Source organism: Lissotriton helveticus, chromosome 3_1 (genome assembly GCF_964261635.1).
Source record: "Lissotriton helveticus chromosome 3_1, aLisHel1.1, whole genome shotgun sequence".
In the NCBI taxonomy this organism is placed as follows: domain Eukaryota; kingdom Metazoa; phylum Chordata; class Amphibia; order Caudata; family Salamandridae; genus Lissotriton; species Lissotriton helveticus.
In genome coordinates this window covers 137,603,833-137,622,689 of record NC_136061.1, presented here as the reverse complement: position 1 = coordinate 137,622,689, position 18,857 = coordinate 137,603,833, and the positions used below count along the sequence as shown (strand labels likewise).

The following is an 18,857-nucleotide window of genomic DNA, read 5'->3' as shown; positions in this document are numbered from 1 at the left end:
ATGACGTATCACGCGAGAACGCGAAACGTCATGCTGACGCGACGCGTCACGATGTTGTTTTCTAACGCGACAGTTGCGCAAACGGAACGTTTACCGGTTCGCGGACCGGGTCGCGGCTCCGAATTGAGCTAACGGGAAGCTAACCGGTTCGCGTACCGGGAGCGAAACAATAAAAATAATTAAAAAAAATTGTATTAAAAACATGTAAAAAATATTTTTCGATTTAAAGAAGAATACATTGTAAAGGTTTTGATATTTGCTATTAAAAAACCATTGAAATTCACTGAAAAAACCATAGGTTATAGACCATATATAGTTAGGAATTAGCATTTACAAAACCTTGAAAATTCACTGAAAAAACCATAGGTTATAGACCATATATAGTTAGGGATTAGCATTTAGAAAACCTTATTTTACTCACACAAAACCATTGAAATTCCATATATAGTTAGTTGCACTAACTATATATCGCGCACCCGCAATCCACTGCTGATGATGTCACATATTACATCATTCATGACATGGTCAGTGACATCACTGATGACATCACTGATGACATCTCAAATGACATCACTGATGACATCACTGATGACATCTCAAATGACATCACTGATGACATCATGACACACCAATACCAGTTACTACATACGCACTCACTGATTCCTACGTCTACACACACATTCACTCATTCACCCATACAATCACTCATACATACAGTCACTCATTATTACAACACTATCATATGCACTCATACACCTATGCAGACAGTCACACACTGCCACTCATCCATGGAGTTACTCACACACCAAGTCAGTCCTGTAAAGAATCAATCACACTTCCATTTCTTCATCTATACAGTTAAACACAGAACACCATACTTCAGTGACATCACTGATGACATCACTAATGACATCTGAAATGACATCACTGATGACATCTCAAATGACATCACTGATGACATCATGACACACCAATACCAGTTACTACATACGCACTCACTGATTCGTACGTCTACACACACATTCACTCATTCACCCATACAATTACTCATACATACAGTCAGTTATTATTAGAACACTATCATATGCACTCATACACCTAGTCAGTCCTGTGAAGAATCAATCACACTTCGATTTCCTCATCTATAGTTAAACACAGAACACCATACTTTTCACACATATACTAACACATACTTACTCTCTTATACAATCACTGATACAAGTACACATTGATATGCACAGAGTCACACACCTCCCAGCCAGCCACACACACACTCAGTCTTCCATACATCCACTCATTCTTCAATATGTAAAACGTATTTAAACTTTACAAAAACACACAGACACTAGATGATGTCATCAGTGATGTCATTTGAGATGTCATCAGTGATGTCATCAGTGATGTCACTGACCATGTCATGAATGATGTAATATGTGACATCATCAGCAGTGGATTGCGGGTGCGCGATATATAGTTAGTGCAACTAACTATATATGGAATTTCAATGGTTTTGTGTGAGTAAAATAAGGTTTTCTAAATGCTAATCCCTAACTATATATGGTCTATAACCTATGGTTTTTTCAGTGAATATATATATATATAAATATATATATATACATATATATATATATATATATATATATATATTTTTCACGAGTTGCCCAAAGCATTTGGGGGCGCACACACGGCAAGCAACAAACTTCAGGCTGCACCTTCAAAAAGTTTCACCATCCGCCGTTTAATAATTGGGAAGGGACATGCAAGGCTGCTCTGCAGTTGATTCAGTAAAAGACCTGACGCGTTTCGAAGTTCATACTTCCTTTTCAAAGGTCGTGGCTGATCTGGCAGTTTCAGGAAGCTCTATTGGTCATCCGTTCTGACCATGCCGACTCCGCCTTTATTTCCTGCGCTTCGTCCGCGCTTTGCATTGTGGAGCCTTGAGTTTGTGGCAGAGCAATGTTTCAAACCTTTAGTAGGTCCCGTTGCTGTCATTTTATTTATCATGTTTATCCTCTGAGTGAGTCACAAAGCAGCTTTCATGTCCGTGGTTAGTCCCGCTTACTGTGCCGAGTACGGGCAGATACAGTTCCACCCTCGGCTTCCTCACTTGACTGGACGTTGCTGCCCCCCACGGGGGCATGCCTATGTCCATTTTATTCCCTCCAATACATCATATCAATTTATCACTGTATTATTGGCATAGTTAGGAATACTAAATATATGCTTACCATAAAATAGGGTAGCAGCTCGAAGCAGTGAAACAGTATTTTCTCTTGGTCGATATTAACCACCTCAATATAGTGTCATAAAGCCCAATGTCACACTCCCACTCAGTTCTAAAACAACATGGTTGTCTGAGCAGCTATTGTGCATTATTGGAATCACCATATCAAATGTTCATCCAGATAATAGGCTATTTAAATCCAGAAACGACTTGTTTGATTAGGTACATATTGATCACTCACTCTCCTACCCACATATAATAATGGACTTCTTCTGGACTGAGACGTGTAATTATACCATCTCCACAGACTCTCACCCTGCCCATGAACATGTATGGATACTTAAATGCAGAAGAATATTTTGTAGCAAATAGTTCTACACCACACACTGCTGACATCTCAAATCTTTTCCGCATCAACATAAACTATGCACTTGGACCATGCACTCAAAACAGGACTCACACTTACCAATAGCCTTTAGCTCTGGGTTTAAAGTGAAACTCGACTCAATAGCCCTCAAGGTGGTCGATGTGGTTCTTCTTTTGCAAAGTTGCATTTCATTCAGTGAGCAAAGCTTGATAGCTATTTATTGCTTATAATATTTCCTGTTCTTAGCAAGATAATTATTCATTTCCTCAAATATTTATTTTCTTAGGCACCGTAACTTGTTTTGCTCTTTGGTGGAGCACAGCAGGTAGTGAGTGCCAGACTTGTTTGCAGAGTAACATTTAAAGACCAGTGCCTTCGTAACTGTTTATCGAAAAGCAGTTATCTGCAAGGATCATTTCCTCAGCCATTGGCCCTGGGAACCTGTTATATCAAAGGTTTAAACTATACATCTTCCTTGTTTCTCTGCCTCTGCTGCTCAGCCATTATGAATGTGTTGGGTAAAATATTGGTGTGGATGGTGTTGTCATTGGAATGTGTGGATTTCTGTGAGGTGTAGTGTCAGTTGGAGCTGGGGCTGAGCAGTAGGGAGGTTGCTCCTGGGGTGGCCTTATTTACATCTTTACTGGAAAACCTACTTAACATCTAAGAACAATAAGCAAATTCATCTGTAACCTAACCACGTCTACTGGAACTCTTTCCTACGATACAACAGAACCATTTCATGCAAAAAACAGAAACCTTAATTTGGCAGCACTCGAAACAGGGCTGCCACTCATCAATAATCTTCAGCTGAGCTGTGTGTTCCAAGTGAAACTTCGCTCAGTAGATCTCCCAAAACCTTCTTGTCGATGTGGTTCATCTTTTGCAAAGTTTCAGTTAATCTAGTAAATCTAATATTGATAACTATTCATCTCTTACAATATTTCAGTGTTGGAAAATGGCCATCTCTGTAGAGTGATCCCACACATTTTGCCTACCTCCTCTTTTTTTCTGACCTTCTTTTTGGTGACTTTAGAACTCTGTGCACTTTACTATTGCTAACCAGTGCTAAAGTGCATTTGCTCTTGCCTCCAAACATGGTATAATTGGTTTTCCCCTGCTTGGCATATTTTATTGACTTGTACGTCCCTTGTAAAGTGGTATACCATATACCCAGTGCCTGTAAAGTAAATGCTACTAGTGGGCCTAAATTACATATTGTGCCACCCACAGAAGGAGCCTTTTGGACTGTCTCAGGCCTGCCACTGCAGGTCCTGTGTGTGCAGTTTACTGCCACTTCGACTTGGCATTTAAAACTACTTGCAAAACTTGAAACTCCCCTTTTAGTTACACATAGGTCACCCCTAACGTAGGCCCTAGGTAGCCCTAAGGCCAGGGTACTGTGAAAATAAAATATAGGACTTGTAGGTTTTGAATGTCCAGGTAGTGGCAAATAGCCTATTTCTATTTTCACTACTGTGAGGCCAACACCTCTCATGGGTTAGCATTGAGAATTTACTTTTAATATGTAATTCCTGATCAGAGAGAAGTAGATTTTTCATGTTTCATACCTTTGGAATGGTAATGACAAATCCTCCTTACTGGTAAAGTTGGATTTTATATTGCTATCTTTGGAGTGCCACTTTTAGAAAGTGGAAATTTTTCTGTGTTTATAAATCTGTGTGCTTTGTAGCCAATCTCTGATTAATTTCTTCCAATATTTCAATTTTGTAGCATGACAACTATTAATGTCTTCAAATCTTTCACTTTCTCAACCTTACATACATGTGTTTCGCTCTACATGGGCCTTTTGATGGAGCAAGGCAGGCACTGAGTGCAAAACTTGTGTGCAGCATAACATTTAAACACAAGTGCCTTCTTAACTTTCATCAAACAACATATCACTTTCAAGGGTCATCTTCCTCAAGTGAAAACCCTTTGGCTCTGGCAACAATTTTATGCAAAAAGTAGAAACCTTCATTTGGCAGCACTCGAAACAGGAATGGAATTCACCAATAGCCTTCCGCTGTGGGTTTCAAGTGCAACTTGACTTAGTAGCCCTCCAGGTGCATTCTGGTCAATGCAGTCCATCTTTTACAATGTTGCAGTTCATCTAGTGAAGCAAAGCTTGATGACTATTTATGTCTTCAAATATTTCAACCTCTTAACGTGATAACTACTCATTTCTTCAAATCTTTTATTTTCTTAGCCCCACACTTGTTTCGCTCTTCATAAGCTCTCCATTGAACACAGAATAGTGTGTGTAATTTCATTGATCACAGACTATATTTTAAATAAAGATGATACACATTACTAGTCCACACATTAAGTTTCCATAAAATAACAATTTCTATGTTTGTACAACTTACACTGATGTTGGAAATCCAAATGAAGATACAGCATGAATTGGGAGTTTTAAGGCTGGAGTGATACAATGTTATGATAATGTGAATGACTTTTTCTATGCATCATGTGTATATATCTATAGCTATCTATATAAACATATACATATATTCACTGAACACCAAAGGTTAAAGTGTAGTTATATGTAAGAAAGGTAGTAAGATTTTAACTTATATTAAAAAAAGAAATTCACAGAAAAAACACTACTGTATGAAAAACACTAAACCCTGGGATTTTTACATAACTGACATGTGCCATAGATTTCAGATGTCATCAGTGATGTAATATCTGAAGTCATATGCAGTGCATCACAGTGGTGCAGCCTTGTAAGGGCCATTGTCAGGGTACCCCTACTATATTTTTCTTTTTAAAAAACAAAATTTTTAGGACACAGGAAATGAACCCCATTGTCCTGTAATATCATCTGCAAACATTTACTTTTGTTTTGTGGTGGCCAGCCAATTAGATCTCCTGCAGGACTGTGCATCCCACTGGAGCAAGCTGGCCAATGGGAAAAAAAAATTCATGACCAATGAGATCTCTCCAGTTTTTTGATTTGCTGTAATGTGGGAACCAACAGAAGTCCAGCAGGAGAAACTGTCACTATATCTAGTGGATGGATGAAATTGCCCTCAGGAAGCCTTTGTTAAGGTGGAGAGTGTTGGCTGCACTGTAGGTGTTTAGATGAAGTAACCGAATAAAAAGATTAAACATATATGAAAAGGCTCTACTAGTCGTATCTTGCACTGTTTGTTTCTATATACATGTTTAGTAATTGCATATCCTTTTCAGTGTAAAGTATTTCTAATATACGGCCAATGAACAGCTGGGCGTTGAGGTGGGAAATTAGGTTGTATTATTGAGTTGCATACTCTAAGTGCCACAATTTAAGTCAGATACACACTTGGAGATTATCTGTGCTCACCCTATCATAGCTTGGCACAGAGAAGTCAGGAAAATCTATAGAGGCAATGTGTAAAGTATTTGTACAACACACACACACACAGAGTAACACAATTAATGCACCACAAAAGGCTCCAAACAGATGAAAGATATTGCTCTTTTAAGATCTAAAGTACTTTTGAAGTGGCTCACTGAGATGAAAGTGAAAGGATTTGAAGTACAAATACATATTACTATGGTTTGGAGTGAATCAAATAACAAAAATTAGTGTATAAATATATTTGCATTATAATTGTACTAGAAAGAGAACTTTGGATTCTGGTGTTAACAGGCTGCAGGTATTTCACTTAAATGTTAACTAATCACTCACACCCAAACCCAAAGTGTTCCCAAAGTACAATTTCCACCTTAGTGGTGCCCGAGCCTAGCGAGCTAAGAAGAGTTAAGCAGCCAGCCAACGCCGCTCTCACCTGGAAAGCCATTTTCCGTGTGTATTAATTCCCCATGAAGTGAAGGATTACAGAACTCAGGGGGAGACACAGGCCATAGATCGCTGCGCCGGCTGGCCTGCTAGTCATCTAGACAACCAGGCCCGCTGGTCATCTGCCTGGCCAGCCAATGGCTGGTCATCTGGTCAGCCAGCCCAGTGATCAGATCCCTTGGGCACACAACACCTATTCTGAGGTCTGAAGAGCATTGGGAACAAGCACCTTAACCCAGCGTTTGGCTCATCCTGCAGCAACCGTACTCCTCATCAAAAGCGGCCTATTAGGCACTTGCATTTGATGAATGGCAACGAGCTGGGCTTCTTACCCACCCAACAGTGCAGGTCAGTGGTGGCCCACCACAAAGCCATAGCTTGAACCCTCGTTAAGTTGCACGCGCCGCCCCTCATCTTCATTGTGCAATAGGGTTTCGATTTATTCACTGACTCACACATGTGTTATGTTCCCTGGTTCATATTTCAAGATGGGTCAGGTGAGTAACCAACTTGGCGACAGAACCCCGGCACCCACTGTGAGGCTCCCCACCCAGTGTGCACTGAGCATAGTCTGTCCCTGACAACAGTTGCACCGGGAGCAGGGAGGCCACATCCTAGCACACCCTTGGAGGAGCCGAGGCAGTGGCAGGGAAGGGCGCAGTGGTGGTCAATCTCCCTTGGCCCAGCAGACACAGCAAAGCTGCTGCCAGGGAGGCTGTAACACTCTCCGCCAGAGCTGAGAGTTGCCTGCCACCCCAAAGTCTTACCAGTCAGAGCCTGTTATAGTACACAACCACAGAGAAAATGCACCCTGCGGGGAATGAATGCACCCAAGCAGCAGTCCCACAGAGGGAATCTGCCCTCCCAGCAACCAAACATCCCACTTTGCTGAATCCTCTGGGCGGGCTGCATGGATCCCACCCATTTAACTCTCAATTATTTCATGCCCTTTTGGAGTCTCTCTTCAAAGTTCTCAAATTTCCCTTACAATACTTGTTGGGTATCAGTTCCATACCCGTATTTAGCCTAAGATGCAGTTTACCACCCACTTTGGGCTGCATTCCCAAGCAACCCGACTCAGAGAACTCCTGATCTCAGCGTGCTGGGGCTGCAATTGGCCTAACAGCACCCACGGTGCACACGAGCAGCCGGGGGACACCAGAGAATCAGGCACAGCATACAGCCATACGCCCCTGGTTTTTCAGGCATGGGGCTGACCAGTCATCCAACACCCCCTACACCAAACAGTCATGCACAACACACGGCCACGCACCCCAGGTTTTTTAGGCATGGGGCGGACAAGTCAGCCAACTACCCTACCAAGGCAGGAAATGGTAGGCACACCAGTGGCATTCCTCTAAAGTAGGACAGGGTAATAGATAATCAGGGGTCTGACCAGCCACAACCTGGAAGAGACCCAGGTTATTGACGTTCAAGTTAACCTCAGACAGACGTAGCCCTGGAAGGAAATGTGGCTGCATAGAGCATTGGAAGTGACAATGACAAATGTGTCCTGAAGTTTAAATTAATGGTCACAGCTAGCTCCGTACTTCAGCAATAAGCGAGCGGAGTGATCCACTGCCAAGATAACCCCATCACTCTTCCACTCTGGAATTTGGCCACCACAATTTAAAAACTTGTTTCTAGGAACAAAGCTCGGGAACCCCAACCCTCCACCATAGAAGCCAGGCAAGCAGCAGAGGCAGGAAGTTCCATAACCAGTCCTCTTGGACAGGACCACATGAGTCTTTAAACTCTAACCTAGCCACATGGGACTGGTCCACCAGGTAAGCCGAAGCAAGAGAGGGTTGCCCTACCTGGACATCAGTCATCCCCCACCTAACTAGACCAGTGGGAGCCAGTGCTCAACCCCTGCATGTCAAGTGTCCCCAGCTTGGGAAACAGCCCCAATTAAGACAGCAGGCTGGTGTCCCCCTTTCCCTGATGGGAGGCACTGAGGGTAGAAGACACACCCACTTCTGATACACACTTGGAAGCTTGAGCAGCCAGTGGGTGCATCTCCTCTCACCCCTCTAAGAAGTTTACCATGGTTTTAAGGGGCACAGCACCAACACAGAGAGGAGCCATGGTTTCTTTTTGGCCTCGCTCCTTCTCATCCTGGCATCCCTGCCACCAAGAACGGCCACTTGTCAGTCACTTGAAACCTGGGCAGGCTTGGATCGGGCTTGAGAGGGCCCTGGTGTCAGGAACTTGAGGAAGCCAAATCTGGGGAGGCACTTCCCCCAGAGGGCCAGGGTTGTCACCCGCCACAGGCCCTCATATGTCATTTGGATACTCCTGGATGCAAGAGCCCGCTTTGGACAGGTACTCAACCTGGTGCCCAGCAGCCACGGACCACTCTGCCGGCCAGGAAGCTGAAAGGGAAGGACAAGCCCTGTGACTTGGGTTCCATTTGGGAAACACTTGAGGGTTTAGGCTGTCACTGTCAGTCACTCGGGCGTGCCGCTATTAATGGTCCTTCCACAGGTTCACCTAGGGAAACCTTGTTATGACTTTTACTTCCTCTAGATAGTCAAGTTTGATCATCCTCTCTGTGCTCTACCAGAGCCATTGCCGACCCTCGTTGGGCCAATGTGAGGACCTGACTAAACCTTCCAATTGGGATTAGTGACTGGCAGTGTGGATAAAGGGCAGGGACTTTATCAACTGGAGCTCATGACTCACACTCACTGAGAATTCCTTGTTCATGGGTTTCAATCTCCAAACCCTTCTTACGTACATGGGTCAGCACCTGTCAGCAAAGCACCTGTCAGCAAAGGGTTGACACACGCTGATTTGTTCAGTGTATCGTGTGCAGTTCCGGACAACTAAATGTTTCACAGATGTATAATTGCTTGATTTTGCATGCCTGAAAACCACTTTTGCTCTAAGAAGTTGAATTCCAACAACTGGAGGTTATGGAACTTGTTATAATGGAGGAGTATAGTCCATTATTAGAAATAGTCAGACAAATCTCTCTAACAGCTAAGAATGGCCAGTCACTAGTGTCCGCAGAATTGAGAAAGAGCTATCAAACTGTCAACTATTTCTGTGTTTGGGACAGGTGAGGTTTCCTGCATTGTGTCAAAGCAAGCCACAGGCTTCACTTCTTTTGGTGCACTTTTGACAATTCCTTTAAGTTTCAGCTTTCCTTCAAAACCCAAAGACTCTGGTTTCCTGGAGACTGCTCATCTGGTCAACACCCCTGGATCGCTAGTAGGTATCATTTATGCTCGGAACTACAACGGTATCTGATCATCTTTGAACCTCCGACTTGCTTTCTTGATTAATGAAAATGTTTTTGGCTTTGGTTTGTCATGGGCTGGTCCAAGAATTTCACCTCAGCGCACAATATGACTATCCCTGGCTGTCCCTTTATTCATGATCCCAGTTCTGAAAAACAGCAAAATAAAACCTGAATCCTAATCCATTATTGCTAGATGAAGTATATGTTTCGGAACCCCAGGACACTCAGTCAATAGCATCATTGGGGCACCAAACGGCAGGGTATGGGATAGGCGGTATCTCAACTCACGGCACACCGCCAGCTCGATCCCAATATGCACCTATGAGCTTTTTAACTGCAGCAAAATGTATATACGCTATAGGGGCTGGAATTACTGTGGCTGTTGACTCTAGAATTGCCCTCCAGTAGATCCTTGTTAAATGGTTTAAAGTAAAAGGGCTTGACTGACTGCTATACTGTTACTATTCATCACTACCTTCCCAGGTGGGGGCGCCAGCTGTCTTCCTTGGATGTGGTAACTGTGCTAGCTGTTTCTCTGGTTACCTCTCTGGAATTTAACCCTGATTCCCCATTCACCAGGGTAGCCACAGAAAGTACCATTGAAAGTGGATAAAGCAAGCATCCTTATGTATTGTTGCTGTCATGGATATGTGCGATCATCCTGAGGTAGTCGTGAGTCACCTAAGCACCAGGCAAGCCTGGTTTTGTTTTAGTCTGATAGTGCAGTGCTCATAGACATGTATTAGGTCCACAGTTTCCACAACTAGCTAAGTAAGAGATGAAACAGTCAAAGGAACCATAACTGATTTAATGAGCCATGCACAGTTTCCCCACTTCTTTGAGACAAGCATATAGCGCTGGCAGGATCAATCAGATTGCCATACCTGCTGAATGGGAGGAGTCTTAGGCTCGTCCTGGATCAACCTTCAAGCCCCTCATTATCCTTCTTTGGAATCCCATGTTTGCCTGTAGGAGGGTGGGGGAACAGGGAAATCATACGTTCACTAGCATGCCTAACCTGATCAGCAACAACAGACAGGGAGGCTGTCCAAGGAGCAGCCTGAGCAAGACACTGGGGTTCTGTGTCCTGGCCTGGGCAGCTGGGGTCACCCACCTAAATGGTTATTCGAGCTGCTGTGTAAATTCACTTGGTGGAGAAGGGCAACGTACAGGTGCACAGGGTCTGGATAACGGGCAGAATCCAGGAATAGCGCCCAGTGCAGTCGCACCGGTGGAACAGCCCTAAAGCCTGCCCTGGTCGAGGCTATACAAGCAGTCCATACCTAAATGAACCAGGTGTGCTCAATAAACTAAGAGCAGGCCTCCCTTCACTTCTCTGCCTGCTCTTTAGGTAGTAAGGCTCAGAGGAAAAGCCCCATGGACAGGGCTGGATGGCAGTCACAGACTCATCCCCCCCTACCAGCAGGGCACCATGGCCAGGTGCCTATGGGATCTGGGGAGAAAGGCCTGAGGACCAATGGATCCCTCAAGCCTTGGCCCTAATAATCCAGATGAAGGCTACCTGCCTTTCTTATTCACCATGCACAATGTGTAAATGGCAGCCATTGGAGTGAATACATCCAACTTTCTGGTCCCTGGCTGGACCTGGAGAGTCAAATGAGCCCTCATCAAAACTTCCAGATCAGCACTGCTATGGCAATCACAGTATAGTGCTGGCTAAAGAACCCAGAGGAAGCCAACATGAACAAGGATATCAGCTTCACTTCCCTGCCTGCTCTTGGGGATGCAAAGCTTAGTTGAAATGACTATCGATCAGGGTGTGAAGGCAGCCGCAGACCCGGGGAGTCCCGAGTGAGAACGACCGGATGAAAAGTGTTCCCAAGTACCCTGGTTCTTCTTATCCAGAGCAAGGCTACACTCCTTTTTTTGTTATATGTACACACCAAGTGACAGAGGGGGCCATCATAGAAAATTCACCCAACCTACTGGAGCACTGGTTGGGATCGCAGAGTCAAATGAAGCCTCATTAGAACTTCCAGGGTAGCCCAGCAAACTGGGAGTGCCATAGAAGCACATGCCACATTACCAGATGTCCCAGACTCAAAGGACATCCCTCTTGTCATGTTTTGTCTTCAAAATATGATTCTCCTTGCCCTGAAAGAAGACAGCAACTCTGAGCTCAAGCTGGCAAGAGGCAATAGAGGCTCCTCATAGAACTATGACCCCAGGCCCAGTCAGAGCTTCTGAACCAAGACAAGCAGGAAAGGCCTCCATGGGCCGGAGGTACCCCGTCCTGGGCACTTTGTACACCATTCAACTACAGTATATTGGCCAGTTGCACAGACACACTGTAAATTCTTGTAGATCAGCGACGAATTTGCACTGCCAGAAATGGGGGACAAACGTTTTCCTTTCATGCCCGACCTCTGGAATAAACTCCTGTCTCAGCTTCTTTCCATCTCTGATCACAAGCTTTTCTGGAGGGCACTAAAAACATGGTATTTCGACCATCAATAATGTTGTTTGGATCTGATTGCTAGCTTGTATGGCGTCTTCGCAAGTGCCATGAGACCGTTCAGGTGATTTGTGAGCTTAATAAGTTCCGACTTTGACTTTGATCTGTCATAGAGTGCCATCACCCAGTGTTCGTTTGAACAAAACAAGGTGCCAGTACTGCTATATCAGTTGACTAATTTCATGCACAACGACTTTAAACTGTTGCTGCACAAAGACAAACAAATATCAGATTTTATCTTTTTTTATTTTGACTCTTTTTTTGGTTATTTACACAAAAGAAGGATTTTTTCAAAATTTAGCATAGCGGAAGGAGAGGGAGGTATCTTAAAAACTGGTTTATCTAAACGTGATGTGTAGGGGTAAGAGTATGCACCAAAATGAAAAAGACCTCAGTTATACAGACTCATTTATACATCAACATTCATTCCGTGAAAAAAACCTTTCAAACACTTCTTGCTCACTCAAACAGCCATGCAGGTGAAAAAGAAAAGGGTAAGGACCAGTGTGGGGATACCCTCGTCTAAACACAGGGAATTCTGTTTTAGTCGTGAATAGAGGGGTATTGAGGAGAACGTTACTGTAATAGTTTTACCAATCACAACAAATAATACAAATACAGGTCGTCAAACAATTATTTCAAAAGCAATCAAAAACTCTTTACAAATAGAAGTGACACAATGATAGGCCTGGACAAACAACATGGGGTCAACGCGTTTCGAAGCCCCTTAATTGCGGAGCTTCTCTTCAGGACCTTGGGGGTTCACTCATTATCTTCTTTCCATGGAAGAAATGGTCAAGCTCAAATTCCCACAGTTTTGTAAAGCAAAAATCCAAATGTCTTGTGTACTGAAGTACCAATCGTGGACTAAAACACGTGGCTCTTCCTTCTAACAATCTCTTGTGTTGTTGTTTCGGAAATTTTTACATTCGAATCAGCATTCGTCATGGAACCAAATCCTTATTCGGGAACGGGTCTCCTCTCCGTGGCGCGGCGTCTGTCAATGGACCGTCGCGCTGCGACGGTCCATTGACAGACGCCGCGCCGCGCGCCAGCTTGACCATTTCTTCCATGGAAAGAAGATAAGGAGTGAACCCCCAAGGTCCTGAAGAGAAGCTCCGCAATTAAGGGGCTTCGAAATGCGTCGACCCCATGTCGTTTGTCCAGGCCTATCATTGTGTCACTTTATTTGTAAAGAGTTTTTGATTGCTTTTGAAATAATTGTTTGACGGCCTGTATTTGCATTATTTGTTGTGATTGGTAAAACTATTACAGTAACGTTCTCCTCAATACCCCTCTATTCATGACTAAAACAGAATTCCCTGTGTTTAGACGAGGGTATCCCCACACTGGTCCTTACCCTTTTCTTTTTCACCTGCATGGCTGTTTGAGTGAGCAAGAAGTGTTTGAAAGGTTTTTTTCACGGAATGAATGTTGATGTATAAATGAGTCTGTATAACTGAGGTCTTTTTCATTTTGGTGCATACTCTTACCCCTACACATCACGTTTAGATAAACCAGTTTTTAAGATACCTCCCTCTCCCTCCGCTATGCTAAATTTTGAAAAAATCCTTCTTTTGTGTAAATAACCAAAAAAACAGTCAAAATAAAAAAAGATAAAATCTGATATTTGTTTGTCTTAGTGCAGCAACAGTTTAAAGTCGTTGTGCATGAAATTAGTCAACTGATATAGCAGTACTGGCACCTTGTTTTGTTCAAACTGATATTTGGCGCAGCCTTGCTGCGCTTTGGCCAAATCCTTTAGTTGTTCTCTGATCACCCAGTGTTCTGCATATCCCTATAAACAGAGGCTGAGTTTTCCACGAACAGTTTAGGATTGAGGAACCCCATCTGTACTACCTGCCTGTGACTATAGGGTATGTATAAAATATCAGTGGGCAAGAATGCGGGGTTTAGAGGTTAGTGGGATTAGGATTGATCTCTTAAAACCCTACATGATTCACAAACTAGGTTTGGTGCCTTTACCTCAAGAGTAGAGTTCACTAATAGCAAGTTATTTACTAGGGCTGGGTGCAATTCATACTAGGGATCCTTTACCACACCGACATGTGTGGTACATAATATGCCATGCTAATATAACTGGTAATGTTTTGTACTTAAAATAAATATAACACGTAACTTCCTTCATGAGACTTAGTGTTCAGAATTTCATGCTGTCCTGGAAGTCCCAATTAGTTGAAGCTTGAAGCCCAGTCAGAACTACAGGAGGCCAGACACTTTCTCTTCAATGTCCCCTTTGGGCCGATGGTGTGCAGAGATCACAAAAATGAGTAGTGCTCTGGCAGGCCCAGGGTGAGGACCTCAGGGACCTGCTCTCTATGTGCCATGCTGCAAAATGCCTGGGACAGGGATCCTGAAGGGCAAAGGAGGCCTCCCCTACTTTTTCGGGATGAGACATTTTGGTCAGACCCCAGATCAGAGCCCTAGTGGGCCCAGGGGGTGAAAGCCCCACAGTGTCACTTGGAGCCTAGGACAGGGACCCGCAGGTAAAGGAGGCCCCTCCTGCATGTTTTGGACTGGATGCTCTGACTGGACGCTGGGTTAAAGTCCTGGTGGGAGAGGGGGACCTGCCGGCCCAGGAGGACTCCTCTGCTTGCTCAGGGTAAGAACCTCCGACCAGGTCAGAGTCCCAGCTGGCCCAAGGGAGGAAGCCCTGGGCTACCTTCTCTTGCCTGCTGTGTCGCAAAGTGACAGGGATGGTTCAGATGTTCTGATCAGACCTCGGTCAGAGCCCTGACGTGGGCCAGGGGTGGAAGCCCCCGGACCTCGGCCCGGTTCTCCAGCCTGCCATCTCACAAATTGCCCAGGGCAGGGTCCTGCAATCAATGAGAGGTCTCCACTGCTAGGTTCAGAAGCTCTAACCGGCCCCAGGACCAGAGCACCGGTAGTCTGGTGGTGTAAGTTCTGAGCACCCTTCTCAGGCCCCCTAGTGTTTAAAAGCGACTTGGATGGGGTCCTGCAGGCCAGAGGAAGTCTTCCCTGCTTTTCCGGGTTCCGGGGCACTAACGGGGTCCTGGGATAGAGACTTAGGATGCCAGTGATTGGCTCAGATTCCCTATCCACCACAAGGGTGGGTAGAAACCTTTTTGAGAAGTCATGGTATAACCAGATGGCCTTCTTTCGAGTCCGGCCATCTGGTCCCTCCATCTGGGCACGTGCCATGCATTCTTATCATGTGCCTAGGTAGCCTGGTTGACATGGACGTCCAAATGAGGGCTTATTTGACTCTTTGAGCCAAGACAGGGCTCCAGGAGGTCGGTGTATTTTCTCTGATGGCTCCCTCTGACACTCAGTGTGCACAGATTACAAGAAAGGGGGTTGACTAGCTCCAGATTAGTAGTGACTGGATTCTTGGGACCCCCTTCTTGATAGTGATTCTCTCCCGAGTGCCACTAGGGCCTAATAGGGCCCACCAGGGGCCTCTATTTGCACCTGCCTTCCCGCCCAGTCTGACAGGCCTCTCCTTTGCTTGGAGAGCAGGTATTGATGCGAGGCTGACATCCATGTACAAGGCAGACTGCTGAGAGGCATTTTAGCCACCACCATAATGTGAATGTGATGGTCGGACCGGCCTGAAGTCCAGAAGATGGCTCATTTGATTCTCCAAGCTAAGCCCAGCCAGGGCTTTGAGAGGTCAGATGTGTTAACTCAAAGGGCCCCATTTAGATAAGTGTGTATGGAGTACAAGAAAGGCAGGCAGCCTTCCTCTGGATTTTAAAGGGCCAGGTATGAGGGACTTCTGGTCTTTCTCTCCAAGTGCCACAAGGCCTTGGCTGGCCTACCCTCGGGCCCCACAGACCTGAAACCGTGGCTGCCTTCCTGACTACCTGACGGACCTTTCCTCCTAATCTTGCTTCCCAGAGAGCAGACAGTGATGCAAAGCTGACATGCCTGTGCAGAGCTGACTGCCGTTATTGTAGTGCAGTTGCCTAGTTTGATCTGAGATTGTGGCATGTAGATTCCCCTTCCACTGACTGAAGAGTAGTGCAGATCATTAGATACTTTAAACCACAGCTTGATATTCTGGTCTGATTGAAGTCTGGATGACAGCTTTAGCTGTAGCATTCTAAAACACTAATTCAAAAACTAAATACAATAACAAAAAGGCAAATGTTTTGTGTGCAGGAAATAGGCAGGATTGGGTGCTTCATATCCAAACATAAACACTTGAACTACACTAATGACTGGTTTCTGTACAGCATGCTGCGTGTGGTGCAGCACAGAGGTGAACAGACTTGTCAGAAGACAAGCACACAAAAGCAAGACAAAATCACATCACATCAGGTTATTCACGCTATTAGTATTCATGTTACAGCCTCAGGCAGTACACCTGCACAGTATCTTACACAGTCACCCTCTGTGCACAGAATTCTAAATTTGAAAATAGAAGCAAATGTATAACAAGCACTGGCAAAGCCTGGCTTGCATATTGGATTTGAAAATACTGTAACAGAGCTGGCAAGTTCTCTCACTGGAAATAAATAATTCATAAAGATAATATAGAAAAATAGCAATATATAATTAACAGGGTGTGAAACAGTGTCATATAATATCTCTCTTTGAGTAGTTTTCTTTTGAGGTATTCTGGTTGAATGCTGCTCCTTCTCAAATCCTCTGTTTAAATGCAGTGAAACAATACATGCCTCAAGATAATTTAAGTGACATACCAAGCAAACAGCAGGTTTTGAGAACTAGGCGCTAAGAGGCAGGACTCAGTTATCCCAAATTGTTCACCAGTTTTTTTGTTGCAACATTTCGCTAATTTTTAGAAGTTTATACTAATAGGTCGCATGTCAAAATCTCTGGTCGCAGAATTACCTGCCTAATGAATGTTAATTAGGCAAGTTCCAATTTACTAAAAATAAAGGCAGCCCCTTTATGTATCAGTTACCTCCTTCTTTGAGAAATTAGTAATTGATTAATGGTTTGCGACTAAGCTTTAAGTGTAATAGCCATAAAAAGCAATGTGTTGTGAGCCCATGCACATTGTCAGTGGGAGAAAAGAGTCCTAAAGCAGTAAGGGTGCAAGAAATGCCAGCATCAGGTTTACTTCATGTGTGTACACTGAACACCAGTACAACTTTATAGGTAAAAAGATTCTGTCTAGATAAAAAGATGCAATTTCACAGGGCTCATTGGCCTTATCAGAGACAGTTCTGTTTATGGTGTAGGTGTAGGAAAATGACTGCAGGACAAACAACGCTAATGTTAAAATATTATATGGCGGATATGTACAAGGAAGGGGCGGAAGAGGTGTTAGCCTTCATGGCTTAACGCCTTTCTCCGCCACTTCTGAAACGCAAGGCTGCGCCATATGTACAAGAATGCAGTGCAGCCTTGCGTTTCCTCCTGAGATGGCGCTATGTTTAACAGCTTAGGGCCAATGCAGGCATTCTTGCACCTTAGTGTAAGGGTGCCTGCTTGCAGGGGAGGATTGTTTATGTGTAGGAAGGTGTCCCTTCCTGCACATAAACAATCCTAAAATGCCATTCTGTCACTGTCATGTGTGCTGCTTCAGGCAGCACACATAAAAGTCACAACATTGCATTTTTCTAAGGATTGATTATGTGTAAGAAGGGACACATTACTTCACATAAACAATACAAGGCATTTTGCTTTTTCCATGTGTGCAGCACAAGGCAGCACACATGGGAAAAGCAAAAATTAGGAGAAATAATGCTTTCTCCTCGTATCGCCAAATTAAGAACAGGTTTTTCCTAGTCTTAATTTTGACGCTGCTTCCTGTGTACTCCCCCCCCCCCTTGGACATAGGGGGAATCATCAAAAACAATAGATGTTGTGGTGGAATGCCAAGCGCAACACCCACTGCTCACCCCTTTTATGCTAACAATAGCGCGACAGGGGGCCTTATTTACAAGGCAGCGTTAAGCCACGTTAAGTGGCTTAATGCTGCCTTGTAAATAAGGCACAGCCCCTATCGCCACCACAACGTCGGTAAAAGTGACTTTGTGGTGGCGATAGGGGCTTGTACATATGCCCCTATACGTATTTGTCCATGGCACTTTGTGTTTATGTTTTGCCATTTTCGGTCCAAACACATTTATAGTGTTTCTCATTGAGAAATATTTAATATTTAAAGGTGCACAAATGTTGGGTACTCTATGTTCAACAGTTGGGCATAAGTGGTTAATATGGATTCAAGGCAAATATTCCACCTTATCAACTGAGACTGATTCTCGTGGCATCTTTGTGCACAGCAACCAAAAAGAGGTATTGTGGGGCATTCAATACCACCAAATGTATTAAGAGTCTGCCTTTTATAAAAAAAAAGACACTTGAGAGTGCAGGCTCATCAGAAGCGATACAGTTTTTTGCCTCTGCAGTACCTGGGAGCTGGTTATATAACATAACAATACTCCTTGGTATGTGATTGTGCCTTTTGTTTCCAGACAAACTGATTAATAACCTACAATACTTAGGTTGGGTTATTTTTGCAGTCATTGTGCCAAGCTTCATTGGGGTCAGTTTTTGATGGTTGTGAAGCCCTGTTGACTGGTCAAACCATGCAGCACCGACGCAATTTTCATGAACTGGGAAACTGCTGTAAGAACATTTGCAGTTTAGATCCAGTTTAGCAACGGACCACATTATGTGTTAGCCACTCAGCAGGGGCGTAACTAGAGAAAAAACTCAGCTGCGCACCAAAATAAATTACATTCTGTATTTGGAATCTGAGGGGCAGAGAATAGTATTGCTACAAGTGACAACTCACGA

At 44.1% G+C, this 18,857-nt stretch overlaps 1 protein-coding gene and 1 pseudogene across 1 annotated transcript in view; one reads left to right on the top strand and one right to left on the bottom strand.

Annotated features, from left to right (window-relative positions):
- GALNT17 (polypeptide N-acetylgalactosaminyltransferase 17) overlaps positions 1-18,857 on the top strand; it is a 1,757,718-nt gene that overhangs the window by 539,180 nt on the left and 1,199,681 nt on the right. The window lies entirely within an intron of this gene.
- Positions 8,849-10,502, bottom strand: LOC144825455 (18S ribosomal RNA; annotated as a pseudogene).